The following is a 17107-nucleotide window of genomic DNA, read 5'->3' on the forward strand; positions in this document are numbered from 1 at the left end:
TATTTTATAACAACGTTATTGTGATAAAAGTTAAAACACTCGACTTTAACTTTCCGTCTATAAAATATTAAAGTTAATTGTTATACTTTTTACATATAATTCTTTGTATATAAACATTTCCAACACACGTAAAAAAACACAATGATAATTTAGCTTTAAAAAAATTGGGATATATTAAGCGTAATGTATAATTGTAGATATAATTTCAAGTAGATAAAAATGGATTTGTTTTGGAAAGGAACCACATAATATAATCTTTTATATAATCTTTTATTGTATATATTTTCATTAAAAAAAAACAACTATTGAATTTCCAACTTACTTTTCTCTAAAGCCCGATCTTATCCTGTTAACATATTTTAAATAAAGTGTCAAACATATTTTAATATTTTATTAACAAAACATATAAAAATGACATGACACTTATAAATTATACAATTAGCCTTAAAGCAGAAAAAACAACGCGCGAAAACTTAATATAACCAGAAAATATGACACGAGAAAAAAATAATGGATGAAATGTCGTGGGATTTACGGACTCAAGAGTATAATAGACTCAGATTTGAGTTTAAGTTGCAAATCTCTTCTCGAGTTTCAACAATCATATAACAATCAGATAATTTAATTACTTTAAGGATATTCTAATAGCTGTTACGAGTAGTTGTAGTCCACAACTTAAATTTATAGGAGTTTTCATTAAAAGCGCCTTATACTTGCACTTTACACCTAATCTACATCCAGGGCAATCATAAATACATTATACATTAGTTCTACTACTTGTAATGTGGCTAATTATAAATTGGAGTTGTAGAGTTCTCATAATAGTTATTTTTAACATTAAATCCTTTCTCTTCCAGCAATTATTGTTAATAAGATCGAGTAGAACCGGGCAGTGTGTTTCAATATCTTAAATAAGTTTCAGGTGTATAAGAAATTATAATAAATTTACATTAACAGCACCTGATTAAATGAAAAACTTCGTCATGATTTTTTTTATTTTAAAATGAAATGATTCAAATTATTATACTAATGGACTCTGACACTATTACTTAGATTATAATTAATGGAATATTTTTTTTCACTTGTATACCAACTATAAATACTAAAGAAAAACAAATAGGCTGGCTGTACTAAGCTTTTGCACGAATGACTTAAGGTTATCTTTGTAACTTTTTGTTTTGTTGCTTGTAAAATGCCATTTAAAATGTATCTTACAAAAAAAAAAATTCATTTATTCGAAAAATGTTCTTAAAAGTTAGTGTTTATAGAAACTCTTTATGTGAGATCAACGTTTTAAAATTAAAAAAAAATATTCATAATTCCCAAATTTAAAAACAAAGGAATTGTAAGTTCAAACTTTTAATAATTTTGTTTTTGCACGAGTGAAATACCAGAATTGATCGAGGAAAAGCGAAAATCCTCTGTCGCATCAAAGTCAAGTTTATTGCTACCATAAAGAAGCGTAGATGTTGCGTCTTAACCATTATCATCATTATTATTTAACTTTTAGAAGAGGCTTTGCTGTTAAACATTATTTTTGGTATATTAACTGAAAAAAATCGTTCATGTCAGGGGCTGTTTTCTAAAATTGTTTCTGTATGGGAATTAGTTACAATTTTTTGCAAATAATGCTATATATAGCAGGCATTACAATAGACAGTAAGTTCCAAAGCAAGGTCACGATTCCTTTGCATTGCAGCATGTTAAGTATACTCTTACCACTAAAAATGTGCCCGTCTCGTCAGTATAGCAAGAACTATTTGATTCCAGCCACAGTTGGGCAACAACCTGCCAAGTAACCATTTGTAAGAGAGGCTACTGACAAAATAGGCAACCTCTTGAAGAAGGTTTCAAATAAAGAAATCTATTGAACGGATAAAAAAGTGATCAACATTTTTAAGACCGTTAGAAGTGTCATTCTTTTACCATAAGTGGGTGCATACAAACTGGATTGTGACAGTACATTGCCACATATTGTATAAACAATGAGAATAATTGGTACAAAGCTTAAAGAACATATCTCAAATAATAAAAATAGACATTACATCCTTTTTGACAAACCATAGTCCCTCATATTAATCCGCGAAGCTTTTAAAAAAATGTAGCCTTAAATATTATGAAAGACTTTCATCTAACACTTAGAATCACTTCATCAAAAATATAATATCTCTTACCACACTGCCAGACTTCAAGTTACAGTTAGTATCTTTTGTGAACGTCTACAGCAAGGAGTGCGCAAAAAAAAAATCGTTAGGACAAGATAACTAGACACTAAAGTAACTAATAAACACTTCTATTTCATCTGCCCTTGATGAAATTTTTTTTTTTTAAATGTGTATATAGAGCCTTATATACAATTAGTTTTTGTTAGTTAGGGAATTATTATATATGTGTAACTGAAGCCTAATGTTTTATTTTTTTGTGTTAAACTTATCTTTTTAACTTTATAAGCAAGTTTTAAACTTTATTTAGGGTTGTAGACTACGAAAGATTATGAAAACGAGAGATTGGCTAAATAGCTATATGAGGTATGAATCTAGATAGATGTGAAGTAAAACTTTTGGATAAAAGAAGAAAAACCTTGAAAGTATAAAGTATTATTAAAAAGTGTCCAAAGTTAGTCTAGGTCAAGAACTATACCAATGCTTTATTTTTTTCACGGTAATTAAAACAGATTTATGAGATTTTTTTATAAAAGCAATTATACGACCAGAGGATAAATGGATGTTTGGCTCAGGAAAATCTCTCTGTCTACACATATAGACAAATAAGATCTCAAATAGTTAGTTGTAACGAAATTATTTCACAAACTCTTTTTATTAGACTGTATGGTTAATTTTATAATTATAACACTATTTTCTGTGTTCGATATTTAGCCGATTAAAAAAACTTAGGTCCTTCTTAATAATTTAGCCGCAGAATTAATGTACGTGGTTTTTTCAGCACAAGTTTTTAATATAATTTCGAAAATATTATAACTCTTTCTTTGCGTATGTATATATATATATATATATATATATATATAAAGTTTTCTTCACGTGTCATAGACAAACGCCAAATATTGTTATCTGTCTTTTATTTTAAATTGTATAACGTATAACGAAACTGTTGCCAAGAAGAGAACTTGTAAAATAGATCATATTTATTTTAATTGTGATACTGGAATCGAAATTGTAAATTAATAGATTTAAATGTCGTTTCTTTTCTTACAGGTTAGTGTTGTAAGCTTTTTATTGTGAACCTAATATAGATTGTAACCTTTGTAGACCGAACAATAAAATCTTTCCTTACAGAGAAACCGTTAATCTTTTAATTGATTGTGTCATCCAAATCACAATATTATATCTTATATATAATATGTGAGATACAACATTTTAGTCAAAGTCAGAAATTTGTTTAAGATTTAGATGTCACTGAAAATTTGTCCATCCACAATCCGTTTATCAATTTTCGACAAATCAAATCCATCAAACAGTTACAGTTAGTGTTTTGTTTTCGTGTGAATGATTTAGATTGATTAAATATTTCCCAAAAGCGGTTATAAAACCTAAACAGTTAAAGTAAATCATGTTTTAGTATCGTGAGTGTGTGGAATGGTTAAGGGCTGGTACTAAAAATTTGAGTTTATAGAGCCCGAAAAAGCAATTGTAAAATTGTGTTTTAACAAAATAGCTAAGTTATTGGAATTGTTCGACGAATTTTGATCATTAAAATTATGATGAAAAATTTCATTCATTAAAAAAAAAATTTGTTATTTACATTTAATTTCAAAAAGTTATTTAAGGATTGTAATTAAAATTTAACATAAATAATATAAAATTATATATTGTAGCCACAACAATCTGTTGCTATAAAGTAGTCTTGGATAGTTTAGAACAAGTTTGGCGTTGATCAAATGCTCGGTTTCCTAACAACATTTAAACTTTATCTCGATGGATATAATCCCTAGTGACTGTACAGCTATAGCTTTGTAGTAACTTAAAGATTATGTTCTGTGTATGAAGAGAAAGTTCTATCTTCTTGCATTCTATGACTTAGGAGGAGGAAATATAATAGTTTTAAAGATAAGTAATCAAGAAATTATTATTAGGTTGTCTTAAATTGAAAGTATTTTGTTTTGTTAGTGTTGTGAAAAATCTTTCTGAAATTGTTCGTAGAATAAGTAAAATGATTTAACTAAATATATTTTAGTAGTTGAATAGAAATATCATTATATATTAAATATGACATCACAAATAGATTCTCAATGAAAATAAACACTATGTTTTATTAAATTTTGTAGCAATATGAACATTTTGATATAATTTAACAAATAAAAAATTAAAATACAGAATATTTTTCTTAAACAAAAAAAGGAAAATGATTTTCTGTCCTAGATGAGCACAAATTTTAAGAGAAAGAAAAAATCTTATGAGTCCCTCAAGTGAAGTTTAAGGAAACAGGGATAACATTTTTCCATCAGCTTTGCAGTTGAGAAAAGTTGTTTTCGTTTTGGTTAGGTTACTTAAGATGTGCAGGAATAATAATACAATATATGTATCATACAGAAGTTATTATAAATTATAATAGCTATAAGGTTAAAGAAAAAAAAAAATAAAATGAAATATAAAGATATGTAACTCTATTGAATCATTTTTGAGTTAAACAATCTGATAAATACTGTTGAAGCACGCCGATCTGGTAAAATTTTAGCCAGCATTTTTTGAAAAGTATGATCCAATTAAAATCTTATGTAAAAAATTGTTTTATTATCTAATGAACTTGTTTATCTTGCTAATTAAGTTTTACAATGAACTTGTGTAGCAGAGGTTTTCTATGTATCAAAAATTTTATCGATAATTTTTTTAAGAATCCTCATATTTGGTGTGATTAAAAACTTCCAATGTAAGTCCAAGATCACAGCTCTAAATAGATTAAAAGAAATTAAACATTCATTTTTAATATCACTCTTCTTTTTATACTTATTTATTTGTAAAGTATGTATTTACTTACTTGTCTCCAACAACATAGATAGGATAAATTTAAAATTATAAATATGTCACTATGCTAGGAGGGATCAGTGCCGAAATGAGTATGTATAGGAAAGTAAATTAAGAGAAACATAGCATAATTTTTCTCTATGGTTTAAATTTTTTTTAAAATAACTAATAAATTTAACCAAAATTATGTTTTTTTTTTGTACGCTACGCTAACACGTTGTGTTATTGCAAGTCACGTGACTTACAATAACACAACGTTAATCATACACTTCATTGAATTAATGAAGTGTATATAATAATTAATAAAACATTTATTACTTATTATTTAATTGACATAATAGAAATTTTTAACTGCTTATTATTTAAATAATATAAAAAAAATCACAATTTATATTTATTAAACATTAATAACTTTTAAAAGTACGAATTATTATACTAAGATAAATAAGAATTATGTCATGGGCAGAACAGGTCTGTTGAAATTAAAATATTTATTCTGTATTTTTCTTTTAAATCTAAAAAGCTTATCTTATTTTCGTGGACGAATAAAACAGACATGAAAATAACAACAAAATCAGTTAAAACTTCGATAAAATATATAAGAAAGACAAAACATTTCAGTGTTGGCAGATAATTTTATAAATTGCTCAATTAAAGTAATCTTACCTTACTTGATTCTGAGTAATTGGATAAACGGAATTGCAGTTAAAATATGATGAGATCTAAGATTTTCGCGAGTTTTATTCATTAAAAGAAACTAATATATATCAGATAAACTACCGCGAGATTTATTTTTGTAAAAAACTACATACACCCGACGTTTCGGTCGCTTTTCAGCAACCTTAAAATGTGATACCTACAATATGTAATAAGGTTGAAATCAGGTTGAGGCGGTTGATGTAATCAAAATATTCAATTTCAATATCAAAAGAAGTTGTACTTAAACACTCAAGTAATTATTTGTATACCAATAATTTTGTGAAATTCTACCTTTTGGCAATTATCGCGAACGCTTAATTATGTTCTTAATTTATAGGACGATTTAAAATAAATTGCTTTGAATATTAAATATAAAATTTCATTGTAGAATACTGTTAACGCAAACGATTTGGTACTTATTAGGAGAAATACATAAAATTTAAAGTAAATTTATATTTAGTAGATTAATATACAAGTAGTTAAACATTTGTTTAGAATTAATTTTGAGTATGACGCGACGTACAATAAATACGGCTCCGTAGCACGTAAGAACTGGCTCAGATTTTTTTTAACTTATTATGCACTACTTTTTTAATGACAAAATAAAATAAAAGTTATTTAAATCCCGATTTCTGTTTATGCTTTCTATTTATTTTTGGAAATATATATGTATTAATTACCTTAACATTCAAATAGGTAAATATTCTCGTTAATTTATCACATCTTAGATTAAGTTGAAATAAATTAATGTTTTGGTACGTTATTATCCAGGAAGGTTAAAAGTTCAGGATGGTCTTTTTTATTTTATATGCAATAAATACCTTTGTATACATATACTTTTTTCTCGTGGCACCAATAATAATAAGTATAATATTCAATAATAAAAGTCTTAAATTTTAAGTGAATTACAGGTTTAGCCATTTCAAACTTGTCTTGAAAAGATACAAAAGAATATAATGGTCGAAATATTTTGTAAATTACAATATTAAACCAATTAGAGACACTGAGACACAGCCACAAATAAAAAGCCATATTTATGGTATTAGTCAAAAAATGTGGCTTTATAAATCGCTATCTCAATGTCAACAATTATATCATTAAGTAAAATATTATTGTATTTATAACAAAAGTTATATAACATGAATTTAATATCATTGTCATGAAAAGTCCTATACGTTTCTTTTACATTGAATAATTGATTTATTCCAATTAAATACATTCAAATGGTTATGTAATTTTTATTAAAAAAAATATCAATTTATATCCAGCCTCTTTTTTATGACTAGAATGACCCCAACTTTATTAGTTAGGGCTATAACATGCTTTGATTACTATTATATAACATAAATCGTCAGTAGAATATGGTAACGAAATAGAAAATATATAATACGAATATGAGGCAGAAACAAATTATCTCTTATAGGATAATAAAAGTAAAAATGTGGATAGCATTGTTTTGATAAGTGCGGAAATATATCCTGGAATTTTATTATCAAAATAATATTAACATATTTTTTACACAATGAAAGTTATGCTGACCATTGTCATTTGATCGTGCTGGTCTTTATAAATGCTACCGAACTTGAGCTAAGTGTAAAAGGATCTTAATGTGAGTAAAATCTATCATTGTATAGAAAAATTACGATGTAACTTTCAGTATTATCTACTTCATTTAATTAAAGGAATAAAACTTACAATTTCCTTCAGCAATATCTTTATTACGCCTACGCTAATGTTTTAATTTTTGGTGACTTAAAAAATTGAATTCGTGTTAGGGAGTGAGAAATCAATTTTCACTTCACCGATTTACAACGGCCGAAACTATGTGTTTTAGCCTTTATCATTGGCATTCTTCCAATTCTCCATTCCGGACAATAGTCATATATAAATTACGATTCAGAATGCATTGCTGGCAACGATGTTATCTATGTAAGTCATAAAAAATATTACTGCGTGCTTCAATATTTTTGTGTAATATAAAAACCATGTTCAACTGCCCAATGAAAAACAAAATTATCTTCCAAATTCTCTAACTTAATTTTTCATGTTTCTCTCATATTTGAAATTTTTTTTTTTTTGGAAGAATTTGCTAAAAAATAGACTTTATTAAGAATTATATCTTAACGGACCCTCGGAGACGTATGTCCCATTTAAAACACATTTTATGCTATTATACCGTCAATTAAAGTTGGTAAATATTTTGAACGACAGTAGACTGATACAGCAATTATAAGTTTAGCACCCAAGTCATTTAAACTAGTCGGAATTTCATTGGCTTAAACCATTCTTAAAAGTCGCCATGAACGACACAACATATATTATTGTATAATGTGCGTTTAAAATCCAATAAAAAATCGCTTTAGTGTAAATTTTTTGGGTAAATAAAATTTCTAGGCAATATTAGTTTTTTAAATAATCTCTTCCGTTTATGAAAAAACTAAAAGAAAGAAGATTGGACAAATTCTAATCCTATGACAGAAATATACTTAGAGCTAAAGCGTTTATTGAACTTGTTATAGAAATATATTAATTTATACTGAAGGGAATAATCCAAGGTCGTGTATAACTGAAATAACGACAGAGAATACAAATGAACTGATGTCATAGTAAATTCTCCCATAAAACGTTTTACTACCACTGCGCCGCTGCGGAATTAAGACGATGGCTGCTACGTAATATTTATAAAGAGAAATCTGATTTCATTGCCAAATAGAAAAGATTTTTTTAACTCTTGTTAAATTTATTTTATATTTAAATTTAGTTTTCTTTAAGTGCTATTTAAGAATAACGATTTAATATTGCAATGAGCTAAATATTTTGTATAAACCTTAGTTTATTTTCTGATAAAAAAAGTATATCTTATACATAGTGGTTGATGTTTTTTTTTTATTTATACAATAATTGTTGTATGGAATTTTGTCTTGATAGTTAATTTGTAATATATAGACAAAGAAATCAACATAGAAATCAACATTTAAATAACGAGCAAAATTTTTGAAGTGAAATGAAAACGAAGTAATTGAAGTTAAAATAACAAAATTATAAAAAGTAATATTTAAGTTGTAAAAATTAAGTCCGCTGAAAGCAAAGTGTGTTTTTACTGTTATGTTTATAAAACAAAAATAAAACTAATATTTTTCTGATTTACTGCGCGAATTTTATTATTTTAAAAACTACATATTACCGAAGTTTCGGTTACTTTTCAGCAACCGTGATCACGGGCAGACGAGACGTGAATATAATACGCGTACATAGAGAATCCGAAAAATATTAGTTTTATTTTAATGAATATTCGCGAAAGTCTTAGATCTTATTATTATCTTATATTTAGTAAGGTACTATTAAGTGTAGTTAAAATATGTCACTTACTATTACTATTTGAGCCTGTTATAATGATTTTTGTATATTTTTGATATAAATAACACTTGTTGTCTTCTTTAAGATTTTTTATTTTGGTATTGTTATGTACATATATGAATATTTTAATACATGTATGAGGCATTCGCTGTTATTTTAAATATTAGAATATCTAATATAATATGTAGCAACATTTTTTTTATAAAAATATTATTGAATCTGTAATCATGTAAAAGAGGCCCATGACAGATAAACTATTAAATTTATTAATAGTTTATCTGTCATTTCATTCCCCTCCCCTGTATGACTACCATCCACGAGATTCGTTTTTTTTATATAAGACAATTAATGTAATAAATTTATTGAGGTAAACAACCCTATTTCTGGTTATCAAAATTTATACACATTTACCTAGCTCGTGACACGATGACAAGCGTTGATCCACTTATAAAAGTATGTCAAGTATAAAAAATAAATTAATTCATGTTGGTTTATGGAATGATATTACTAATGGTTATTTCATTACTATATTAATCAAAATCTAATTTATACATATTATTATGTGAAAGATGGCAAACGAGCAGACGACTTGGTGGTCAGTAGCCACCGTCGCCCATAGACATCCGCAACATCTCTGTTGTGGATGCGTTGCCAACCTTGGTTTTTTAGGAACTGGGAGGGGTGGGAAAAAGGAAATGACAGGAAAAGGTGGGAATAGGGCAAGGGCAACCGGCTCTCTCACTCATCGGACGAAACGCAGCCATTAAAGGCTACTTCACGCCGATCTTCTGTGAGAGGTTTGTACTTCCCCGGTCGAGCCAGCCCATGTTCGATTTGTAGTTACACGACTACAGCTAGGCTCTACCGCCCACTTACATATATATATGATTTATAACTCCAACTTAATACTGGGAACTGTTAAGTATCAATAAATATTTGATGCTTGTAAAAATCTTGATGAAAATATTACAGTAAATTAAGAACTCCTTGCTGTCACCTTGAAAAGATTTGCTTAAGATTTTATTTTAATAATAGATTAAAAAGGTTTCATCACATTTTTACAACTAGAATATCCTATGAAGCCTTTAAGACTCAAGAACTGAATAGGGTAGTGTTGAGACCTAATATAGTGTATGGGGCTGGATGCAAAAAAGGAAAAAGAAAGTTAGATATGGTAGCATATATTTCATTATAAATTTCAGTATCCCAGTATGATTATATCACTATATGAAAAAGAACAGCTTTTAACCTAAATAATAAGACATATTATTAATGAAATTTACACATGAAAAGTTGTAAAGCAAAATCTTTTAAATCTTTTTGTAGTAAAAAAGACAAAACATTCAATATCCAGGAGCTCTTAACGCTGGTTTAATTTGTCATGTTTGATTCCCGATGGAAATCACTTTGATTAAGGTGCAGTCATTCTAAATATTTTTTAAATTCAACTCGGTTGTCGGGTTACATATAAAAGTAAATAAAATAAAGCTAAACTTGGATATTTGTATGTAAATATATAAATACATTGTCATTGAAGTTGCGTGACATGAAGGAATGTAATCTACCTTGTGTAAGCCTGGAGATCAATACAAGTAGATTCTTTTTGTACATAACATCTACGCTTAAACAAATTGATTAAAGTATTAATCTTTGACAAAAAGAAATAAGGGATCATTTTCAAGTTTAATGACAATAAAAAAGAAAAATAAAATTTCGAACAAAAAATTTAATAACGGCTATATTTGTAATAATTTTCCAAAATAATTCTTATTAAATCAATCATATTGAAGACTTTATTACTACCATTAATATCGTATTCGGACACTTAATACTTAGTCTTTAAAAGATATTAAGAACTTTGAACCCAACGTTGAATAATTGTTTTATTACTTTAGATGTTTCTTAATTTATAAGAGATTCGAAAATCCGTTTCGAAAGTTACTCAAACTTTTGTTTGATCATTCTCCAATACAAATAAAGTGTCCTTTTAAATTAAGAACTTTTCATTATTATTCTTTACAATCTTATGTCGTGTGTATGTTTTATAAATACCTTATCAATTATAAGATTCTTTTTGATAAACCGAGAGTATTTAGTATCAATTTCAAAAATTATGTGATCTCTTTGTTAAAGGAATGGTGAACTAGTATATTTACTGGTTATTAACTAAAATTATATCACGAAAAGATACTGCCCAATATGTGTTGTGTAATAATTTTGTACAAAAATCCAATTTGATTATAATTTATTATCAAACCACTGATTAAATAGACGATCGTAATTAATAGGTCTGAACGGATTAAATACATATGTATTGTAATTTTGTTTGAGCATTTGTTAATCACTAGTTTAATATTAAAATTGTAATATTTTAACTGCTATAATAATAATAGTTAAAAAAAATAAGTATTATCATATTATTTGTAATTGCAATTATGTCTTTACGTACATTACTTTTGAACAAGCTAAGTATTAAGATGACCTTCCTTACAATTTTTATACATTCAAGGAGTTTGCGTTTGCCTTAGCCGCTTTTACCAAATGTTGTCTGTTGTACCATGATCACGTATAGATAACTATAATATATTTAGTTCTAATGGCGGGTAAGAGTTTTGCTTACGAGTTTGACAATTATTAATTATGAACTGTAAAATATTTTTATAATTAAACTTACATAAAAGGTTAAATCTATAAGTCAAATATAGATTTCGATCTTGAAATCAAGTCTCTTAATAAAATATTTTATTTTTAATTAAAAAAAATAACGACTTTAAAAAAAAACAGCATAGAAGACAGGAACTAAAAAGGAAAAAATATTTTTTCACTTAAATACGACTTCCTAGCCTTATCTATCTTATAATAAATTCTAAATATCTGCATAAAAATCAACTCAACACCTAATGCAGCTAAAGGAACTCAATTTTTTTTTACTTCTCAATAATCTAATTTAATATCAAACGAAATAAATACAATTTCTTAATATTTGATCACATTTTGAAGTAGGTTGCCTTCTACAGAGTATGTAAGTAAACAATAGTATTAAATATTAGATTACTAAATTAGAACCAAGAATTAGTCTAAACCTTCAAGAGCCATCCAAAAAACTTGAACAACGACTTTATCAAATGCGTCTTTACATAAAAAGAATTGATTTCCCTCATTTTTTTTTATTTCCTTCAATTTCTAGAGGATCCTATTGCAGAAACTTGGTATGGTGACCAGAAGGCCACTTGGGAAGGCAATCTTTCAAATAAAGACATAATTTCCAAAATCGGTTGAGGAATATTCCAGAAATCGGGGAACAGGCATTAAAAAACAACCTCCTCTTTTAAAGTTGGTTAAAAAGAAGAAGACGTCGCCAATCAAATACAAAGATGCAGAAAAAAAATAATTCTGAAGTAAAGTTCTAATAATTGATGATGAGATATGAGAAGGTAAAACGATGTATATTTATGACTTACTAAAACTGCCTGCTGTGAAAGGATATTGGTGTGTTGACCAAATTAGTGTTATAAGTAAATATCAAATTCTTTAGTGAAAATTTTAAATACTAGATATACTATAAATACTCGATACTTATGTATGTTTTGTTTTGAACCAGTTACTTATGTATTTTCTTATTACACAAAGATAAATTTATGTTTTGACACCGATTGGGTCCTAACGCTTTGTTTAATTTTACTATTGGCCTGTTATTTGATTCATTCAGACTACATCCTTAAGCATTTATATTAATTCCTAAAAAAAAATCAATAAAAGATTTTTTGGAACTTTAAATTAGATTATGAAAAAAAAAAATAAAATATCAAATCCGAATTTTAATTCGATTATCTGATAAAAGGGACGAAGACATTGTGATTGAGAAAATTCTCGCAGTCATTTTACGATTGCAATAAACTCGGGAGGGCGACAAATGATCCTCTCTGATCGATCAATCTAATTTGGTGACAGATCCATAAATATTGGATAAAATTTTTCACCGAAAATTATGAATATAATTATATTATTCGAGTATAATATTTTTCTTAGTGAAACTATGTTGGACTTTATATGGTGAGCCGCAATGAAGAGTTTCGTAGTATAACATAATTCATTGAAAGCGGCGGAAAATATTCTCCAGCAAAATTTTCAGCTTTGCTATAAAGGCACTATGGTATCAAGTCTTGCGGAAGCCGCATACATTGACTGAACATGGAAACGAATAGACCAGATACGGCATAATAACTCGGCGAATGATCTAATTTAAAGTTAAAATCTGATTTTGCAATTACATATATAATTAGTAAAAAATATTATCATAGTTATACTTATAACAGTGTGATTTGTTCAAAATTTTATATTATAAATATTATTTTTTCGTTTCATAATAACAAAAAATCCGCTTATAATTTGTTGCTTAATTTTTACGTTAGAATTTTTTTATCGAATATTAATCATAACTTATTGTTCTTAGTAACAAATCTTGCTTTAGAGCCTATATAACGTATCTAACTTCCCGTGGCTAGATTGACTACGTCACTTCCGGCGACTATTTCGAACAATTTGCTTCAATAAATCTATTTTCAAAGCTATGAACTCTAGTTTATGATATGACCCCCCGATATTCTATGAATATACAATTCTCTTTCCAATTTTTAGTTACCCTGTCTATTTTAAATGTAAGTAATTCTTTACACATTAAATATAATTTGTTATAAAATATTAAAAGTTAGAAAATAACGTTCCACACGTTATTGTAGAAAAAAATGTTAGGAATTACAATTATATAACTTAATTCCTCTTTCTTTATGTCATAAGTACTACTAGAAGAAATTGAAAGGAAATTTTTTTTTATATGAATTCCAGATCAATAGAGTTAATAAAGGATAAACACAGATTAATCAAAATATTTTGCTCCACATTAATCTTTGTTTTGCTTAATAAAACCTTCTCTTAATTCACCTTTTGTTCCATTTCCCATTACTAAGGTGTTCTTCACTTACATTACTGGAACAAATAGGTAACAAGCCACGGTATTTTCATGTCACGGAGCTTCGCTGAATAAAGATTTCACTGTGTGTTTGACATCGATAGGGGTTTTATTGAAACGAATATATTAATTGTGTGCAACAAAAGATAATGTTAATTAAACTGATAAAGTTGTTTTTAAAAAATCTGTGATATTTCATGTGTATTTTTATTTAAGTTAAACAATTATTTTTAAAACAAATAATTAAAGTAAAATAAATGAAAAATCAAAAAACCCAAGCCATAATTTTGTTCATATGATTTTTTAAATCCAATTACAAAAAAAAATCCTATAATGAAAGAGATATTATATTTGCATTAATGCTCTTCTAAGAGATTTATATTTCATGTTCTCATATATAAAGTAACATATTTAAAGATAGCTCGTATGACTTTGCGATAGAGTATAAATTCGTACATACAGCTCAGTCTAGTGACATAGTTATAAAAGAGGAACAGATACCCTGTTTGGCGTTGTGGCGTTTTTTATGGCGTGTCGGAAATAAAGCCAGGAGGCACTTCAGACCGATGATATTTCGTTTGGTACAAACTCATGTAAAAATCTAGGGCTTACAAAATATGTTATTCATATTCTATGGAAATTATTTAAGCCGGTTTGTTACTTTTGTATTATATAGTTTAACATTTAAATTGAGATAGATTTGTTGAAAGGAAACTATAAAAAAAATTGTGTAGTAAAATTGTAAATTATTTAAAAATATGTAAATAATTTTATGAATTTTTTTTAATAGCCGATAGTGATTGCACCTTTTTTTTGTTATGACAAGATATAAGTCTTTAACTTAAGTCTTCAGTGAGTCGAAATCGAAATCGGATATTTCGAAACCTATGCAAAATATATGATTTTAGAGGGAATTCTTACTTTCAATCTATTTCTCTGCATCTTAAAAACTGTCACCATATTAAATATCTTCAATTTGGAAGTTATGTGTATCAAGCCACATATATTAATTTTATTAATTGAAAATTCTTTTATACTTTTCTATTCTTAATCAATGGCAATTCCGTAAACGTCATTGCAATTCGAAACAAGGTTTCTTTTTTGTCATTTATTCTTTTTGTCCTCATTTAAACCAAATTCACACTTGTGTATATGGGCTTAGTAAAAACTCAGAAACAAAGGCGTTAATGAAAATAAAAAACCTCAATGCTACAAACCTCCTCGAGCGAGTGACTTCTAGAGATGCCCTATTTATATCGTTCTGTTTTACCTAAGGTCACAACAGGGTCTTAAAAAAGAGGTTATGAAAACGAGATTTTTGGCAGAACGGAGAGTGAAACATTGAATAAAATGGGCCAAACGGCTACAAGCCAATGTCAAAATCAGTCGCCAAGTAGAATTGCATAACAACATCAAATATAAAGGTGATCTTAAACTGTTTTTAATGTTATATTTCTTTATATATTTTTAGATTTTTAAATTAATGGGCCGCATCTTCAAATACTTATATAGTATAATATAGCTAAAAGCTATTAATTTATCTTGTGCACCTAAATATTTTTAGTTAAGAGTGTTACTTTTATCCTGTTTCAGTCAAGTCCTAGCTATAATGTCTTCTTATCTTCGTTCTTATATAAAATCCATTTCTTAACTTCCCCGATCTCTTATATTTTAGATGTAACACATTTAACAACAAAGATAAAGTAAAAAGCCCGGAGCGTTTCCCTAAAAGTCAGATGGAACTGTACAAAGTACGATCGGATCCAATTTTTTAAAAGGTCGACCGTATAATTTAGTCCAGAGTTTACGATAGCCTTAAAATCTGTAAGAAGTGTGTCAAGAAAGAATTTGGCGCACAGCAGATATTTGGCAGAAGAAAGGATCTACTGTATGTTATAATGAAAATACATTTGGATCAGTGCCTAATTTTATTAGCAAAAAGGCTTTCACGCTCGAATGTGTACGGTTGACAACAATTCGTGAGATGGCGTCTAAAAGCGATACACGCTCTCTTCATACGTATTAAATAAGGGTACGTTAGTTTGTACGATGAAGAGTTGGCGATCCTTGCACAAAAATAGGTCTACTAGTTGAATAAAATTCACTTACCGATAAGCTTAACATTATTTGCGCATTTATTCTTAATTGTTGCCATTTATTAGAATGCTTAAATAGCAAAAAAATTTATTCTTTTAAACATAATGTTCGCATCATCTTCTTCTTTTCTAGTTTTAAAATAGAGTGTTTATTTTAATTTTATTATATATCTGTATAAATAAAATATATTTTAAGTAAGAAACATCAAATATTAAAATTATGCAAAAATTTTTGTTACAATATTGCCACTTCATATGAAGGTACATTTGGCTAAAATTTCTCTAAGCCTCTATTTTCATAGTGAGGCATTCACGTACTAAACCGGCTTGTTACATAATATTATGTGTAACATAAGGCATTACAGAAGCTCACAAAAAGTAGTAAATCGACTAAGGAATATATTTATGTTAGGATGAGATTTAACAACTACATTATAATAAAGGGTTACTCATTACACAAGTAGTTTTATTATTTATAACGAAAGATTAAACTAAATCTATAAATAAAATATCACAGCGGTATATAATATTTTTTTCAAATAAATACACTATACATATTAAGTAAATATGTTTTTAAATTGCTCTACTGTGTTAATAAAATTCAAATTGGTTTCAATGCAGCGCAAAACAAACATTTAAGACCAAATCATTTTATTTATTATTCAACATCCGATTCACCAACAAACGTAGGAAAATAACGAATTCTAAATGAGTTCATTTTAATTCCACAGTGTCCTTTATAGGGTTTTCAGACTGCGGGCGTATAATACCAAAAAAAAAAGGAAACATTTTTCGTGAAATCGACGAGCGCAGTAGACGTCTACATGTATTTGTTTCGCTTCCACTTACTCACATTTGCTATAAGACTTAATAAATTACTATTTTAATTTTCATTAAAGATTCCATTAATAAGACTTTCAATAGATATATAAGTTGGATAGCTGACATAAGTTGCATGCAATGACTTGTTTTCAACATTTGCTGTTGATCGTTACTCAAGTTAGAAC

Source organism: Danaus plexippus, chromosome 19 (assembly GCF_018135715.1).
Source record: "Danaus plexippus chromosome 19, MEX_DaPlex, whole genome shotgun sequence".
In the NCBI taxonomy this organism is placed as follows: Eukaryota; Metazoa; Arthropoda; class Insecta; order Lepidoptera; family Nymphalidae; genus Danaus; species Danaus plexippus.